This window comes from Crocodylus porosus, unplaced genomic scaffold, assembly GCF_001723895.1.
Source record: "Crocodylus porosus isolate Cpor-Errol unplaced genomic scaffold, CroPor_comp1, whole genome shotgun sequence".
Taxonomy (NCBI): Eukaryota; Metazoa; Chordata; order Crocodylia; family Crocodylidae; genus Crocodylus; species Crocodylus porosus.
Window position 1 is genome coordinate 99,842,748 of NW_017728886.1, and position 16,380 is coordinate 99,859,127.

The 16,380-nt window shown below is 45.5% G+C and overlaps 1 long non-coding RNA gene across 1 annotated transcript; it reads left to right on the forward strand.

Annotated features, from left to right (window-relative positions):
- Window positions 1-1,160: 1,160 nt before the first annotated feature.
- On the forward strand, window positions 1,161-15,816 carry LOC109313264. The gene is made up of 3 exons (XR_002102011.1): window positions 1,161-1,192; window positions 1,536-1,614; window positions 15,762-15,816. It is a non-coding gene; the product is annotated as an uncharacterized LOC109313264 (long non-coding RNA).
- Window positions 15,817-16,380: the final 564 nt, after the last annotated feature.

Here is a 16,380-nt window from a genome sequence, read left to right on the forward strand (position 1 = left end):
GCAGGCAGCTGCTTTGTGCGGTGCACTGGGGAGTGACACACACCTAAATACAGTCTCCTGTGTAGATCTGTGCTCCTCACTTGTGTGCAACATGCATTTCTGTAGTTGCTGTCCCCATTATGATAGTGGCCCGTGCTTATGTGTACTGCCTGCTGTTGGTGAGTACTAAAATTGTCTTGTAAAAGTAGTAGAAATGGGTCTGGGGGTCAGTACCGTCAAGGTCTTGGAACATATCTCTATTTATCAATCAGGACTCATAGTAGAGGTGATCTCTTTTATTAGACCAACAAGATTTTTGCAAACAAATGTCTGTAATTGCAAGCTTTTCTGTACAAATACCCTTCCTTCAGCATTGGAGAAAAGACTGTAACAGTTCTTCTGGGCAGAAATGAAAGTTCGTATTTTGTAGGATTTCACAGAGGAGTCAATAGATGGAAAACTCCTCTGGGCAGAACTTCACAATCTTTTCTCTGATGTCTGTTGCAGGGTGTTTGTGCCCAAAAACATGCAATTAAAGACCTTTTTTTGCAAAAATCTTGGTCTAATAAAAGAGATCACCTCTACTATGAGCCCTGAGTGCCTTTCTCGTCTAGACCAGTATGGCTACAACCTGGATACCTATCCCTATTTGTGACATTGTAAAGTAGGTTGCCTTGATGCCCATTCGAGTTACACTCCGTGCTCCAGGCACGCGTGTACCACATAAAGCCAGCGAAACCTGCATCTTAAAGCAGCTGGTTTCTAGTTGCAAGGGGGGTCGAGGTTAGATACGAGACAAAGGTCTCTCCTGGGAGGGGAGCAAAGCGCAGGCATAGGCTGCCCCAGAGAAGCGGCGGCTTCTCCATCCTGGGAGGTTTTCAAGACCCGGCTAGGGCCGGGGTGAGGGAGGTGGGGGCTGGACGCCAAGGTCCCTGCCCGCCCTCAGCCAGGGGGAAGGGGCAGGCGGGGGGAGTCTCCTGAGGCTGAGGGCCGCAGCTCTGCGCGGCCCATCTCCTGCCTGACAGACCCGAAGGCGCCTGGTGCCAGGGCCGAAAGTGCGGGGAGCTGGGCGGGGCCTCCCCGCCCCGCCCCCCGCCGGCTCCTGCTCTCCCGCCTCCAGCCAGCCCCTCGCCGGCGCCGCGCAGGGCAGTGCCGGTTCCCACCTGCCGCTGCCGCCTGCTCACCTGCTGCGGGGCCTTTCCCGCGGGCTCCGGTACTTGGGCTCGGGGGGTCTCCACCTGCTGCTGCCGTCACCGCTGCTGCCTCGGGGGGTCCCCGCGCTTTTCTTCTCCCGGCCCTCCCGGCGGCTATGCCTGGCTCCTCCCTGCCTCGGGAGCGGGAGGGCTGTGGGCTGCAGCGGCCCGGCTGCCCTCAGCGGCGCGGGGCGGCTCCTACAAGTGCCCGGTGCTGGCGGGGTGGGGATGCCTTGGGCTGGTCGGGTTCTCCCCCTAGAGCTGAGGCTCCAGGATCCCAGCCCTCCTAGGGCTTTAAAGGCTGGGGCTGCGTAGTGGAAACCTCGGGGTTTATCTTACACCTCATGTCTGCCCACCTCGCAGGAGGGCCAGTGCACGGCGGCATCCTTGGGAGGATCTCCAGGCACCTGCTTGAGGATCGCCCGTGGGAACTCCTTTGGCGGTGAGTAAGTGCCTCATCTGCCTCCTCCCCTGGCAGTCGAAACAGCTTCTGAACACTGCTCTGACTTTTCCAGCCTGTTTGGACCCGAAAGGAGTTTGGGTGACTTCTTTGTTTTTTCAATGCCTGACTTTCTTTTTAGCAGAATTGTTGCTTTTAAACTGCTCACTGCCTGTCTGCACTGCAGAAAGTTAGGTTTCTTTTCTTTTTTTTCCCCCTCCCCAACTCCCAGTTCCCCCCACCTCCTGGCCCAAGTCGAATGAAATAGATGTAGATGTTTAGAGAGAAATGAAATGTTGGGATCTTTCCTTTGCCTCTGTACAAATTTTCCATTTCTAGAATGAAATTCTCCCTCCTCTCAACCCACTTTGCATTGCAAGCATTGAAGAATTTGCAGTCTTCAGATGCAGACCTGTGTGCTCATGTGGAATTCACTGTCAGCTTGTCTGTTACATGGCTAGATGGGTTGAGGGCCAGCAGGGTCTCCAATCTGCCCAACTTCCCACTGTACTCAGGTGATCAGAGTGCATTGTATCTAGTTCTCCATAGGGTCCATTTTCCTTCCACCTGCTTTCCCGGGGAAGCAGAAGTTCCCATCTTCCCTGCAGAGTGTACATGGTGAGTCAGACCTTCCTTTTTGGAGGTGCAGATCACAAGTCCACTCTCATCCACCATACTCTGAACACTTCGGGTCACAGATCTCAAGAGTATTCTGAGCACCACACTAGGTTGTTAATCATTTGCCCAGCTCCCCTGCCTCTTCCTTCCAATGCTGAGCCTAGCATCTCCATAAAGTCTACAACTTGCCTTGCTATCTGGGTCTCGAGCACTGCAAGATTTCCTGCTCTCTGCAGATATTTATGTCCTACAGAGGTCTTATGGCCCACTCTATTAATTTTGCCTCCTTGTTTTGCAAAGGCTGAGCTCCCCCTTTTTTTGGTGGTCCTTCCAGCCTAGAGATTCTGGGGTCACTATAACCTTTGTTTCCAGCTGGCCTGTGGAACTTAGATGCAGTCTTTCTTTGCCACTCTGTTTTCTAAAGGGCCCCTTGAGCAATGAGGAGTTTATGAAGCCACCTTTCCTCTACCAAACAACTGGAGCACTCTTGCAAATGACTTCCTTTGTTAAAAGTTTCTTGTGTTTTAGCATATGTCTTGGTTTCTAATGGTACTCAACTGTTAACACTTCAAAAGTTACAGTTAAGGTACTTTTTATCTTGAGGGGTCCTGAACTGTTAAATACACAAATAATTAAAAAAAAAAAAAAAGTTAAAAGTGATCTGACAAATCACCTCCAAGTGTTACAAAAAAAAAAAATTAGTGTATCCCAAAATCGTTATAGAAATACTTTGTTTGTAAAAGTATATGACTCAAGTGGACAGCAGGTGTGGGTGGGACTCACAATTTCTAATAACCCAAAATCAAAAACAAATCGAACAGTTTTCTCTACTTACTTTGCTGACGGGGTACTGTGGAAATAGCTGAGTGACATTCCAAAATATATTCATTGCTGAACAACCACCATTCCTAGACAAAATCATAGAAAGCTCTGAAGTTAGGATGAGAGCCATTGTTCTTTGGTCCACAAAATATACACCTACCTGACGTACATGTGAACCTGTTCCCTCTATCTTATAGCAAGTAGCCACTAGAGACCTGGCTACTTGTCTACATATTACCTGTAACAGTTACAATTAGACAAAAGCCATTCATTTCTTGCCTTACTTTTAATGTATTTTCTTTGTGCAGTTTGTACATCAGTTTTAAAGGAGAGAAATTTCTGTAGAAAGGCTTTTAGGGTGGTGGGGACGTGAATTTCATTCAGTCTTCCTTAGTGACCTCTAACTCAGTTTGGTGCTCATCACTTTTTAATAAATTGGCTTATCTCCTTTCCCTTCTGTATGAACCTGGTACTTTTCAAGCCAAAGAAGTGTTGTCATCCTGGAGATTTTGTCATCTCCTGTAAGAAGGTAAAAATAAACCCTGTAATGGAACTTTGTAGCTCCCTTATCTGTACAGAGGCCATTATCTTTATCTTTATTGTAAATTGCTTAGTATGCATTTTAAGTGACAGTCTCCCCCTCTGTTCTTTTCTGTTCTCTTTGAGCCCGGCGGATTTCTTAGTTTTAATTCTTTCTGTATTGTAAAGGCAAGATGCTTCCATTCAGTGTGGAAGGAATTTTGGGTAGTGGTTAGATGGAGGGAAACATTTTGCTTGAATCAGTTTTTTGTATCTGAAAAGATCTCTGCTGATGTATTGATATTGCTGAAATGGCAGCTACATGATCTAGAGGGTTAGATTCCAGGCATATCTTAAAGTCCCTGACATAATCCTCAGTTGGGGGCATATGCAGGATTTCCCAAAGGGGTGTGGGAACAACAACTCATACTGCAGGGCTAGTGGCACCCTTTGCTCTCAGTGTCCTCTGCCCTACCAGTGCCAGCAGGCCATTGGGTGGGAGCCTCTAGGGAGTTTTTAAAGACCTAAAGCAGGTCTCCCTTCCCATTCCTGCTCAGAGGTGGCCCCCTCCCTTGCTCCTGATGCATTCTCTATGGTTGGAGGCAGGAATTTTCTAGGGTCAGCCAGGCTGAGTGGGGACCAGGGTCAGATGGGGAGGGACAGAGGCAACAGGGTAGCTGGAGAGTTCTTGGGCAGTTTCCCCCCACCCTGCCCAGTCAGTGTGGGGAAGGGGAATCCCTATCCATCCCTGCTGCCTTGTCCCCATCCCCAGCTGAGCCCAGCCTCTGTGCAGCCAACAGGAGTGGCTGTGGTGTTTCTCTCTTCTCATGACAGTGAGAAAGGCAGCTGGGGTTGGGAAAGAAAGGACAGGGATGTGGGGGGAAGGGAGCATTTCTTAGACTAGGAAGAGGGAGGTAGTAAGTATTTTCACCTGCTTTAGGAACTCTAAAAAATCCCTGGAGGTTCCCGCAGTGCAGCCCAATCCAAAAATGGGATGCAGTAGCACTGCACCCTCTCTGGGCCTGTCCTGTCTTCAGTTTTCATTATAGAGTCCCCAGAATTATTTATTTCATCAACCCTTTCTTTAGCCCACTTATACTCAGCAGGGTTCTGGCTAAAGGCCATGGGCGATATTCCCTTCCAAAACCCCGAATGCTGCTTCACTGACTGAAGGGGCTACACCTTTGCCAAATAAAACACTTTCATTGCTTCCTTCCAGAGGCTGGATGTACTGTCTCTGCAGCATGTGCGTATTATATGCAAGTTGAGAGAGAAATGGGTACAATTTAGATGTCTTGTCTTGAGCCTCTAAAAGCACACTAGCCTTTGGAGTAAGCAAGGTTAAGAAAAGATGAGAAAAAACAAAGGCACTGAAACCAGATTAGAGGGTATGCATGCTCAGGTCCAAGGAATGAGACACTGGGCTGTGAATTCTAGGGTAAAAGTGAGAGTTAATATAGTAACTCATTACATTTCCTTAAGTTTACTTCATGAGTTACTATTCAAGTCGTCTAGTCTTTCTAATATGCTGGTTTGTTGTGCAACTCCCTTTAATTGACACAAAACATCTTTTAATGCTTTAGGAGGAAAAGTACTTCTGTTGGGCCAAACATAAAAGTATTGGACTTTAATCTTTAAAACATGGTCCTGTTTTTTCTTAATACTTGGTTCTTATTCTTTTTAAAGAGTGCTTGAGAAATGTATTCTACTGGGCTTAGTAACCAGAAGCAAGGTTTAGTTTTTTTCTTGCCCCACATGGAAGGCTTCCAAGATTTTTGAACTGTTCTTTGGGTCAGTGGTATCAGAAATTATAGCAATGCAAATCTGATTCTAATCATATATTTTTACTTGAGCCAATCTACTGTTTCTGGCACACATCCTTCATCTAACTGAAGGGTGAAGTTTAGCTGTCTATCCTTTGGAAATTAGGTGTAGGTGAACATGACCTTTTATATTGTTAAAATGATCTGGAAGCATTGTTAAACTTGCTACTTACATAGGCAAGAAGTAGGGAATGAAACATGGCTACTATTTTAAGCAACCAATTCTTGGTATAATCACAATAAATGATTGACTTCTAGAGCAGTTTTAGAAACTGTACACCATTAGAAGCTTAGCCTAAACTGAGTCAGGAAAACTGAGTTTTAGTTCTGTCTCTTAAATGACCTGTGTCTGTGTGGAATGGATATGGTTCAGAGCAGGCGGTGCCATAGCAAGGGCGGGGGCGAGCAGGGCGATTGCCCCAGGCGCCAAAGCAAAGGGGCACCAATAGGCGCTGCCCAGCCGGGGTAGGGCACGGCACAGCTGCAAGCACCTTGTTTGGTGGGTGGAGGGTGGCTCCTGCACTGTGTCCAGTCCTGGGCAAGCATGGGGGTGGTGTGTGTGCGCCCCAAATCTGTGCGCGGGGCAAGGGCGGGCTGCCACTGCAGGCTTTGCCCTGGGTGCCAAACTTCTTTGCCACAGCACTGAGAGCAGGGATGGTGGTAAGGATAGTCGCTATTCATGACATTGTTGTCAGCCCCAAACGGGACATCTTGGGCACCACTGCTATACAGTGCTATACAGATTTGAGTCACTGTACAATAAATGCAGTGTCTGTGCGTGAGTTTGTGGGCAGTGGCTAACATAAGCTCTGTTATATCAAGGGCTCAGAACTCCATGAATATCCTCAGGTGTATAGGGTCTGGTCAAAGCTCTGAACGTTTTTGAGTGTTGTGGGGGTTATTGGGATAATTGCAAGGAAGCTTAGAGAGACAGCTCGTGGAGCTGCTTATTCTCTATGCAGGATTCTGTGTATCCTGTTAGTTTTATACCGTACCTCTATAGCTTAGTAGAGACCAATGGGTTTCTTGGCTGACCTGAAGGCTTGCTGGTTCTTTGGAACTGGATGGGAGCAGATGTCAGCCCTAGGCTCTCCAAAATGTGCCCAGTTAATCATTAATATGACTTTAGTAAGTAATTGACTGGTGACATCAACCTTGTGCATCAACAATCATTAGCTCCTTGGGGTAGGCACTCTATGCCTGCCCATTTGTATAGAATCATTGGGGAGCTACTACAGTATAAATTGCCACACACAGCTATGAGTGATGCTGCTACCTGATTTATGTAAAGCTCAGAATAAATAAGGTTTGTAGAGATGTGAACAACAAGCTTTTGTTAAGTGTTCAAAAAGATGAAGTGAAAGATATTTTATCTGCCAGCACTCAACTTCAGAGTTCTGTTTCTTATACAGCAGTTAAGAAAATATTGCTTTTAACATGGAAGAGAAGCTGTTATTGGCTTCTTAGCCATAATTCTTATTTGTTTGAGTATATTAAAGAATATACATAAAGGTAAAGAAAATAAAGGGTTCAGTGACTATGGCACAAAGCTGACATAGAAGGTGTGAGTTCTCTTTCTGTCTCTGCTCTGGTCCTGCTGAGGGGACCCTTGCTAAGTTGTTCATCTGGTTATGCCTGTGTTAGAAGTGAGGATATTACAGCTTCCCTCCCTTTCAGAAGTGCTTTGAAGTCTAAGAAGCAGTGCAATATGTGATATAGATTTTAATAATGGTACCTTATATTGCAGTGAATGTTTAAGAATATAGAAAAACTAGCTTGGAACAAAAATAGAAATGTTACCTCTACCATAAATTGAAGTCTGAGGTCTTGGGTCTCTCAGATGTGAGCGTTTTTACTCGAAGGCTGGGTTTTTCTTGTTCGTATTTGCAGGTTCAGGCTCTTTAAATTCTTCTCTTACTCACCATCTTCCAACACTTGAAGTTATGGTTTTCTTTCTCCTGGGGCAGTCAATGACATTATAAGGAACATGGCTTCCTGCTGTGATTTGGATGTTAGTGGTATCATCGTGCCATGCAGGAGAACTGTAGAACCCTGTGTACAGGTCAAGGCAGGTAAAAGTCCTATCAGATTACTTTGAAAGAATTATTAAATGTTAAGGCTCAGTGTGTATTATGTTGAATGATTTAGAGCAGGAAAGAGAATAATGAAGTATCACTCTCAACTAATTACAGGGCCTTGGGGTCATTCTTGAAAATCTAGGTCAAGGTATGGAGAGAACCTTCCACACTGATTCCTCTTTCCTCTCCAAACTGGAAGGGAGTTCAGCTGTTTCAAAGACACTATCCAAGGCTTATGCTGACCCCATGAAGAGTGCTCTGTAGAGACATTTGTCAGCAGCATAATGATGGCTAGGTGAGCAGGACATGAGCCCCAAGCACTCCCTATGGGCACTGGAATGGAACTATGGGAACACCTCACCCACTTATCCCCCATTCCCCACACCTTCTCTGCAGGAGCTCTGTGTCCAGTAGAGGGAAGGGCAAAGCAGCAGTGATGGTGTGTAGTGCAGGAGTAGCAGTTAGAAGTTTGCTGCTGCTGCCTCTCTTTGCTGCCTAAATCAGTATTTAAATGACCACTCGAAACACATGTTGGTGGCAAAAAGGAAGTGATGTCTCTTCTTGCAGCAGAGAATCTCTGGCTGCTGCTCCTGGACTGTACTGTCACTGCCTGGGGTGCAGTATTGGACAGGTATGCCTCTGACCTGGGTAAGCCAGCATGTTATGAGTGCATATCATTTTCTCTACATCTATGGAGAATCTGAAGGGGAAAAAGGGCCCTCTTAGTAAGTCCTGGGAGAGTCTTTGGTATTATGACGTCCATTGGGCCAAACTGCTAGGGAGTCAGTGAGTGAGGGGCGGGGGGAGAAGGAATCCATGCTGCTCCCATGGGCTCTTGGCTTCCCACTGTTTTCTGAGAACACTGTTGCCAAGTCTTGTGAGGGGGGGAAAAAAAAGTGACACTGCCTTTAAAAACAAGCCCAACCGATTTTCAAAGAGAAGGGAATGGGGGTACTTATAAACCCACAACTCAAAAAATTAAAGCGACTTAAAAAACAAAACAAAACAAGCCCAATTCTGCGTGTTATACACAGACTTGCCAACACTGTTTGAGAACTGCCAGGTTTCGGTTGTCTCTTTGATTTGGCCAGGGCAGTGCGATTGTGGAGCATCTTTAAAGTACCACCACCACAGTTCCCTGTAGTGGGAAGGCAGTGGAATTGCTAGGGTGAGTGCACAAGCATATGTTTGGTGCACGCCCCTCCTTGTGTTTGCAGGTGGGAATCCTGGTCACTTACCTGTCGGATAAACTCTTCCATTCTGAACTTCCTAATTTTCAGGTTTGCTGATCTTTGTTTGTGGTTGGCACTTTTATTTGTTTGCTCTAGACCTTGGGCCATACTGTGTGTGGCAAGTATAGGCACAGCCCCTTTCACTTCAGTGGGAACCTGGCCAGTTCTGATAATTCAGCCTTGGTTTCTCCTAGACAGCACTGTAACAAGCAGTGGTTGTTACCAGCTCTCTCACCTTTACTTGTTATTAAGTTTGTGTGTTTTAGGGTTTCTGTTAAAGCTTAGTGACTAGGAAACTACAGACTTGGTGCAACTATTGTATTGCTTTGTACCAGTCTGGAAAATGTATAGTTTAGAAAGAGTGAAATGGCCTTGGTTCCCAGGACTGTGTAGATTCCTCTTGGCACTTGATTCAGTTTATGAACATTCTCTTTGAGTACAGATGGCCTTATCTGTCCAGCCCTATTTGTGCAAGATGCTTTCATTTGGTTTCAGAAAATATCTTGGGCTGCTAAACTTACCCATTGTGTTTCCAGACTGAAGGAGTTGTTCTTACAAAGAGACTCAGGTTGGTTAGTAATGAGAATGACTTTTACATTTTCTACAATTCTTACTCTGCTCTTTCAGGAGTTTACAGTGAAGAATTTGAACTCTTATCTGAACTAGTAAGATGAGTGAAATGACCACTTTCTTTCATTGTGACTCCTGAGAGGCAACAGCATTGAGAGATTCTTATGTAGTTGAGCATTAGTAATATTGCTTATGTTTAACTCTGGCATCAAATCAAATGATCAAGGAATGCTTTGGGAACTGTATTCAGGCAGGGAAGTAACAGTGAGTGGGGGAGCTGCAGGTTGGAAGCAATTCTTACATTTAATCTAAAAAGATAAGTCTCTCCCTTTCCTTCAAATGGAGCATCAGAGCAGAATAGCCTAAGTAAAAGCTGGACACAAGTGAATTGGGTGTAATTAGTCCAAAATTTTATTACAAATGTTCTAGAAGATTGTATAGATGCTATTTCAATAAATTATTTTAAATGGTAAGTTGTAAACAATGTTGCTACTCTGCCTCCTCCATTCAAAAACTTTTTTTCCAAAAGGCTGATAGACTTTAGACCTAGAGAAGCATCAAGTATCTTGACAGCAGATGGAAAATCCAATGACAGAAAATCTTGGAATGAAGAAGCCTGCAAGTTCTTATCATTCACATTCCTGTTTGCTGCCGTGTCATCTTGTATACTTCATTTGTAAATTGTCTGTAGGGCCTGCTCTTCTTGTGAAGAATTAGAGTGGCTTCTCCAAAGTTTCAGTGGATCGCACACATGACTTTGAAACAGTGGAAAGCATTTGGCACATTTTTTTTGTTAGTATATTCATGTATAATGCTCAGACTTTAACCAAGGTATCTACTTATAGTATCTGAGCACTTCACAATCTTAAACTTCTTGATTTAACCTTTGTACTTTTGTTATTATTTTACTGATGGCAAGGTGAGGAGTTGAGTGTTTAAAGTGACTTACCCAAAGTTGCCCAGGAAGTCTGTGGTAGAATAAGTAGGTGCACCAGAATCCTTGCAGTTGCTGCCGTTGTCACTTTCCCTATAATTGCTTCTTGGAAATTTCTGCACTTTTTATATTTTTAGTTTTAAAATCACCTTATTCAATAACATTTCATACAAATGACATGGAACAAAGAAACAATAGTTATAAGAACAAAACATAGAAGTCAGGCAAAAATTATAAATGAAATAGTGAAGGCAGTTTTAAATTCAAAACGCAAAGACATCTTCTGGAGCTCAGGCTAAGAAGTCCATTGGCTCTGTAGCCACTTTGGCTGCTTGCAAGTGTTTTTTAAAAAAACAAAAAACAAAAACAAAAAACCCCCAAGAAAAACTGGCACTTTAAACAATGCTCCTGCACTGAGCCCAGTGCATGCCCAGAAGAGACATCACATAGCTGGACCTGGTTCACCCCGTGTCTGTATAGGTTGGACGCTTCAGTGGGGCTCTTCTGGCACTTTTATCTAAAGCTAAGTCAATCAGTTACTAGACAAAAGTGCCAAAAATCCCTGCTGAAGTGCCCAGTCTGTACAGCTGCTGCTGTAGTGCTGGGTCGAAGTAACACACTGCTGCTTTTGGCAAAGCACAGTTTTTGGAGTTCTTTTTAATGTCTGCAGGCAGCCCTTGATACTAGCTGCAATTATTGTCCCTACCTTTAATCTGCTTTTCTCTTTATGTGTAACAACTTGTTTCCCTGTGTTTGGGAAGTATCTATCATATTGTGGGTGGTATTGTAATAGAACAATAAAGACAAGATCAAACTCTGTCTTTAGCACCCAGCTCATGTAAGCACACAAGTAATTGTTTCACAGGATTTATAATAATAATAATAATTCTAGTTCTTTTTATTTGAGCAGCTCATGTTGGAGATGATGATAATTGCTACTGGTGAATAATACTGCTACTTCATACCTTGCAAGTGTATGAATTTTAACATTGACTCAGTTAGTGTTAATAGGTTGGTGCTTTTGTAAGCCTGATCCATATTGCTGTCTTGACACCTGCCAAGCTATAATGTTCATGGAGCAGGCGCGAGGCTTCATTCTGTCAGACTTCTGCCTCCCTTACCACTGCCTGTCCCCCTGCAGCTGTGCGTGGGGGGAAGGGGGTGAATTAAAGACAAATGTCTATTAATTGGATTCTGTATATGGAAATTTATAATGAATTTATAAATTCTCCATGTACAGAATCTAATTACTGGGGGCAGCGTCTTAAATTTAGGATCGTCTTAGATTCAAGTAAACGCGCAATAGTTTATGAAGAGGTTTAAGTATATGCACCCCCTGTAGGATATAAAAATAAAAATAGCAATAATATCTTCTTCGTGAATGACTGGTGCCTCCTGAGACTGGGGGACACTATTTTGTAAGTGGAAGTGTCAGTGGGGACCACCCACAGATGTAGGTGGTGGTGGAGGGGGGGCGGGGAGGGTGGCAAGCAGCGAGTGGGGACTGCCTGCAGATGCCGGCAGCAGTGTGGGGGAAGGGTGGCAAGTGGTAAGTACCTGTAGAAGCTGGTGGTGGCAGCAGCCAATCTTTAGGGGGACATGTGCCTCGCCTCCCCTCCCCTCCCCCGTATTCCGCCTACAAGTCACCTATGATCTTCTGTATCAGAATCTGGGGAAAAGAATAACGGGTTCACATCAGGTTCACGTGGCTGTGGAGAACTTACTGAGGAGACTAAGGATGTACCTTGAATTCTTTTCTGAATGATGACCTCAGGCCTATTAATGAAACAGCATCAGCAGACACATAGGTATCTTGTATGTGGGGACCTGAGGGTCCTGGCCTGCCTTGGGAATAGGGTAGGATGACCACCCCTCCCTAATTGGGCAGGACAGTTCCAAAATGGGAACATCAAGTCCCAGTCTCAGGCTGCATGACTGGGACAGCATTTGTCCTGGATTCCCAGTATTGTGCAGGGATCCAGGTTTTCCATTCTCCATGGAAGAATGTGAGAAATGGCAGGTTTCCCCTTGCAGGCTGGCAAAGTTCCAGTCTGCTAGGGGCTACGGGGAATGGGATGCAGGAGGTACCATGTGCATGTGTCCATATGCATACATGCACGTGGCCAGGAGTATAGCCCCAGGCAGCAGTGGAGAACAGCTCCTTCAGCTGCCTGCAGGTAAGTCTCTATGGGAGGGTGGGGCAGATCAAGGCCCCCCTGAGTGAGAGAAGGAGTAGGGCAGGGCCTGGGTCTGAGGGTGCTGCTGCCCAGGCAGGGCAGTGCACAGGGCCTGGGGCCAGGTCAGGGAGTGGGACAGCCATTAGCGGCTTGTCCAAGGGTGAGCGGTGTGGCTCCCTGCCACTATGCATACTCCTGGGGAGAGGACTATGAAGTGGGCATGTGCCCAGGGGCAGTGGTGCAGAGTTGTGCCCCCCACTGCTGCCCGGTGGGCAGGGGGTACCTCGTCATGGTGGTGCAGCTGGTGTAGGGTTTCCAGTGGGGTGGGGGGGCAGCAGAGCAGGGAGCCCTGAACCTGCATCCGCCCCTGTCCCCTCTTGAGCTCCACTTGGCCCTGATCTGGCCGTGCTTTTGGGTGGGGGGGCATCATCTTGGGTGGGCGGGCCCTGGCAAAAATTAAAAGTTGGCATCTATGAACAGACAGCAGGGGCATATCTGGATGGTAAACCAGAGTGGGGGTTGATGTGGTACATAGGAGTGGTTTAAACAAAGAGTGGGAGAAGCCTTTAGAATAAAATCCTGGTCAGGGAGGTGAGGGAATGTACAGATTAGTAGGGAAAGATATATTTGATTGATGGGGGAAATTGTTCACTGAGCAAGAGTAGTGACGCTCACTATTTTCTGGAGAAAGAGATAAAAATGCTTTTCCTCCTTTCATGTATTTCTGTATGTGTTTTGGAAGTAGTGGTGGTAGAACTTCAAATTCTTCATATGTCTACTAATCGGAGGCTGATGAGGGGTGGAAAAAAGAACCTCCAAACTTACTCCAAGGATAGGAATAAGAAAGCAGTCTCTCATCCTCTTTTTTTTTCCTCCATCCCACTGTTGCTAAACTCTCATTTTTCCTTTTTGCCTGTTTTTTTTTTTCCTCCATTTTTCTCTTGCTATTGCTGTTTATGCTATGCCCCTTCCCAAAGTTTTTAGACCCTCAATTACACCCCAATATCATCATCATCTTTATTCATGCCTCTTCACTAAGTTCCCCCCAGGCTATACTGCTTTGCACCATGAGGTGGTGGTCACTTACTTACGAACTGCAGTGTGAATTAGGAACAGTTTCTTACTGTTGATTTTTGTTCCAATCTGTTTGCAGTTCCAAAAAGTAGCCTTAGGGTCACCTCCCGCTGCTGGTCTGGGAGGGCATGGGGGGGTGTGCCCCAGATATTCATGGGGTGGGTGGGGCCAGGACTGCACTGGGCTATGCCCTCCTGCCACTTGCCCAGCCGCGGCAGGGTGTTGCCGCTGTGTTGCCTATGGACAAGTGGCGTGCAGCTACCAGAGCTGCTCTGGCCTCCTCGTACCTCCCGGATGACCTGTGGCTTTTCCGCGCCCCAGCTGGGTGAGCAGCAGCAGGACATAGGGGGGGTGTGCGCCCCCCCCAGTAGGGACAGTGCGGGCAGCGCTCGGGGCTTTGTGGGGGCTGCAGCTACTTTAAAATTCGCTGCAGTCCCGGCCCCGCCTGCCCAATGCAGATCCAGAGGCACATGTGTCGTGTCCCCCCCCCACCCCCCATGTCCTGTCACCACTCGCCGGGGTGGGGCTGGGAGGCATGGAGAGGCCAGGACAGCTCCAGTTGCTGTGCGCTGCTCCATCCCACCACAGCTGGACAAGTAGCAGGAGGGCATACCCCCTGCTCTCAGCACTTTATGTTGCTGGCCCAGAGCGCAGCCCAGCACAGCCCCAACCCCACTCACTCCACGCAGGTCCAGTTGCACAACCTCCCTCCCTCCCTCCTGCCCCCCCATGCCTTCCTGGACCAGCAACGTGTAGTAGTGGGAGCCATCCCACCCTTCTTTGTGCCCCTCTGCCTACTGGGCAGCTCTAGCCCCAGCCTCAGCCCCAGTTCTTCAATCCTTCCCTTGCTGCAGGGGTGTTGATCTGCCCCCTCACGCCCCACCACAATAGCCTTACCAGCTGGAGGCAGCTGTGTCCAGCATCATAAAGTCGAAACCCTGTCAGCATCTTGAAACTGTGTGTGTCATAATTTACAAAGGTTGTAAATGCCATTTGTTGTAACTTGAACAGTTCTAAGTTGAGGACTGCCTGTATAGTAATTATTTGTCTCATCATTGAAAAGAAAGGGGGTTTTCCCTGTTTATAGTTCATTAATAGCGTAGGAATATAAAAATTATTGCAAGAGCAAGGTTATGGCTTTTGTTACTGATTTAATTAAAACATGCTATAGTTATGTAATTGAACAAAACAGTCAAGCAAATACTAGTTGGGTAGATATTTTATTTGCTGTCAGATGAGACAGACTATGGGCTTAGTTCTTGCAGTCTGCACTCTTTCTTTTGTGATCCAAAATGCCATCTATACGATGTTCCTAACCTAGATTGCATAGGAGAATCCTTAGGGTAGTTGAGTATATTATTATTACTACTACTACTGTTACTACTACTAATTATTATTATTATTATTATACTGCTTACCTAGTTCCTATCAAGTACTTTCCATCTGCAGATCTCAAAGCACTTTTAAAAAGAAGATCAGCATTATTATTCCCATGTCTTAACGTCATCTTTGGAATATTGTAAAGTAAATTTTGGAACTACTGGCAGCCTCATTGTGCATTTAAACCCTAGTGCATGTTTCTATTTCATCACTTCATGTCTTTACACTTCAGCAGTTTGAAACGTGTTGGGCATGTCTATGTGTGCAATTAATGCAAAAACTCCAGAGTTGATTGTTGTTTGAATGTGTGCCTGGAGCACAGCATGTTGAATCAGGTCAGAGCAGCCCCAGGTGTCTGAAGCACCCTTGTGCCCCAGCCAGCCAGGGCAGTGTCTACCCATGTGCTGCTGTGGAGTTTTTTACTATCCTGCTGCAGTGTAAATGAGTTTACTCCAGCCTAATAGGGGCACACATGTAAATGCTGAGGCATTTGCTGCACAGCTAATTAGTCTACCATGTAGTAAATATATTCTGTAGACATGCCTATTCATTATTTAATGTTAGTGCAATACTTAGAACTTATGCATCATTTCACATTTTCAAAACTGTACTGTTCTTTGCCCTGCATTCACATGTATACATTTCTTCCTTTCTTTTATTCTTGGTATCAAGGAGAAATCCTCAGATAAAATCCTTAAAAGCTACATAGTGGATTAATCAAATGTTTCAAACCTAGGTATTTAAAATATTCATTGTATCGTGAAAAATCACATTACAGACATCTGGTGGCAGACAATAGTGTTTAGAGCTAAGTGTTGTAACATGTCAGATCCTGTTTTTGTAACTTAATAAGTAACTTTGTGCCAATCAGTAGAATAGACATGATTGGTTACTATTATTTTTTACTATTATTTCTGTTGTAGTGGCACTTGTAACCTGAGCCATTGAAATAAGGGGCCTTGTAAGCACTAGGGCTACTCAAAAGCACATTGAGTGACTGTCTGTCTCAAAGATGCATTTTAAAGAGACAAGACAGGCAAAGTGTGAGAAGGGAAATGGATGCACAGAGAGGTGACACGTTATCCAGAGTTCTTTATCAAGTCGCTGGGAGTTCTCCAGAGTCTATCTAATGCACTATCTTTCAGACTCTGCTAGATCTTCTACAGAAAATCCACTTCTGAGGAGTTCCAGTTTGAGTGTTCTGAGCTAGAGTGTGTGACCTGCAGTCCTGCTGCTTGTACAGTCGTTACCATATTTACATTCCCCTGCTCCTGCAGTCAGCATGGGGGGGTAGGGGGGAAGCCCTTCGTCTTATATTTGCATGCAAGGGAATCTCATTAAATACATTGTCTATCATTAAACTGCTGCCAAAAGCAGCATGTGCTCAGCAGTCAAAAGCAACTATGAAGTCGATTAAATGCAGCCAACGCTGAGTCTGACTACAAAGTACATGGCCCATAGTGGACAAACGTACTGATGCAAACCTACCACAAGAATAAGTTATTGCAACCCTGCTAAATAAAATATGGTAGTGACCATTGA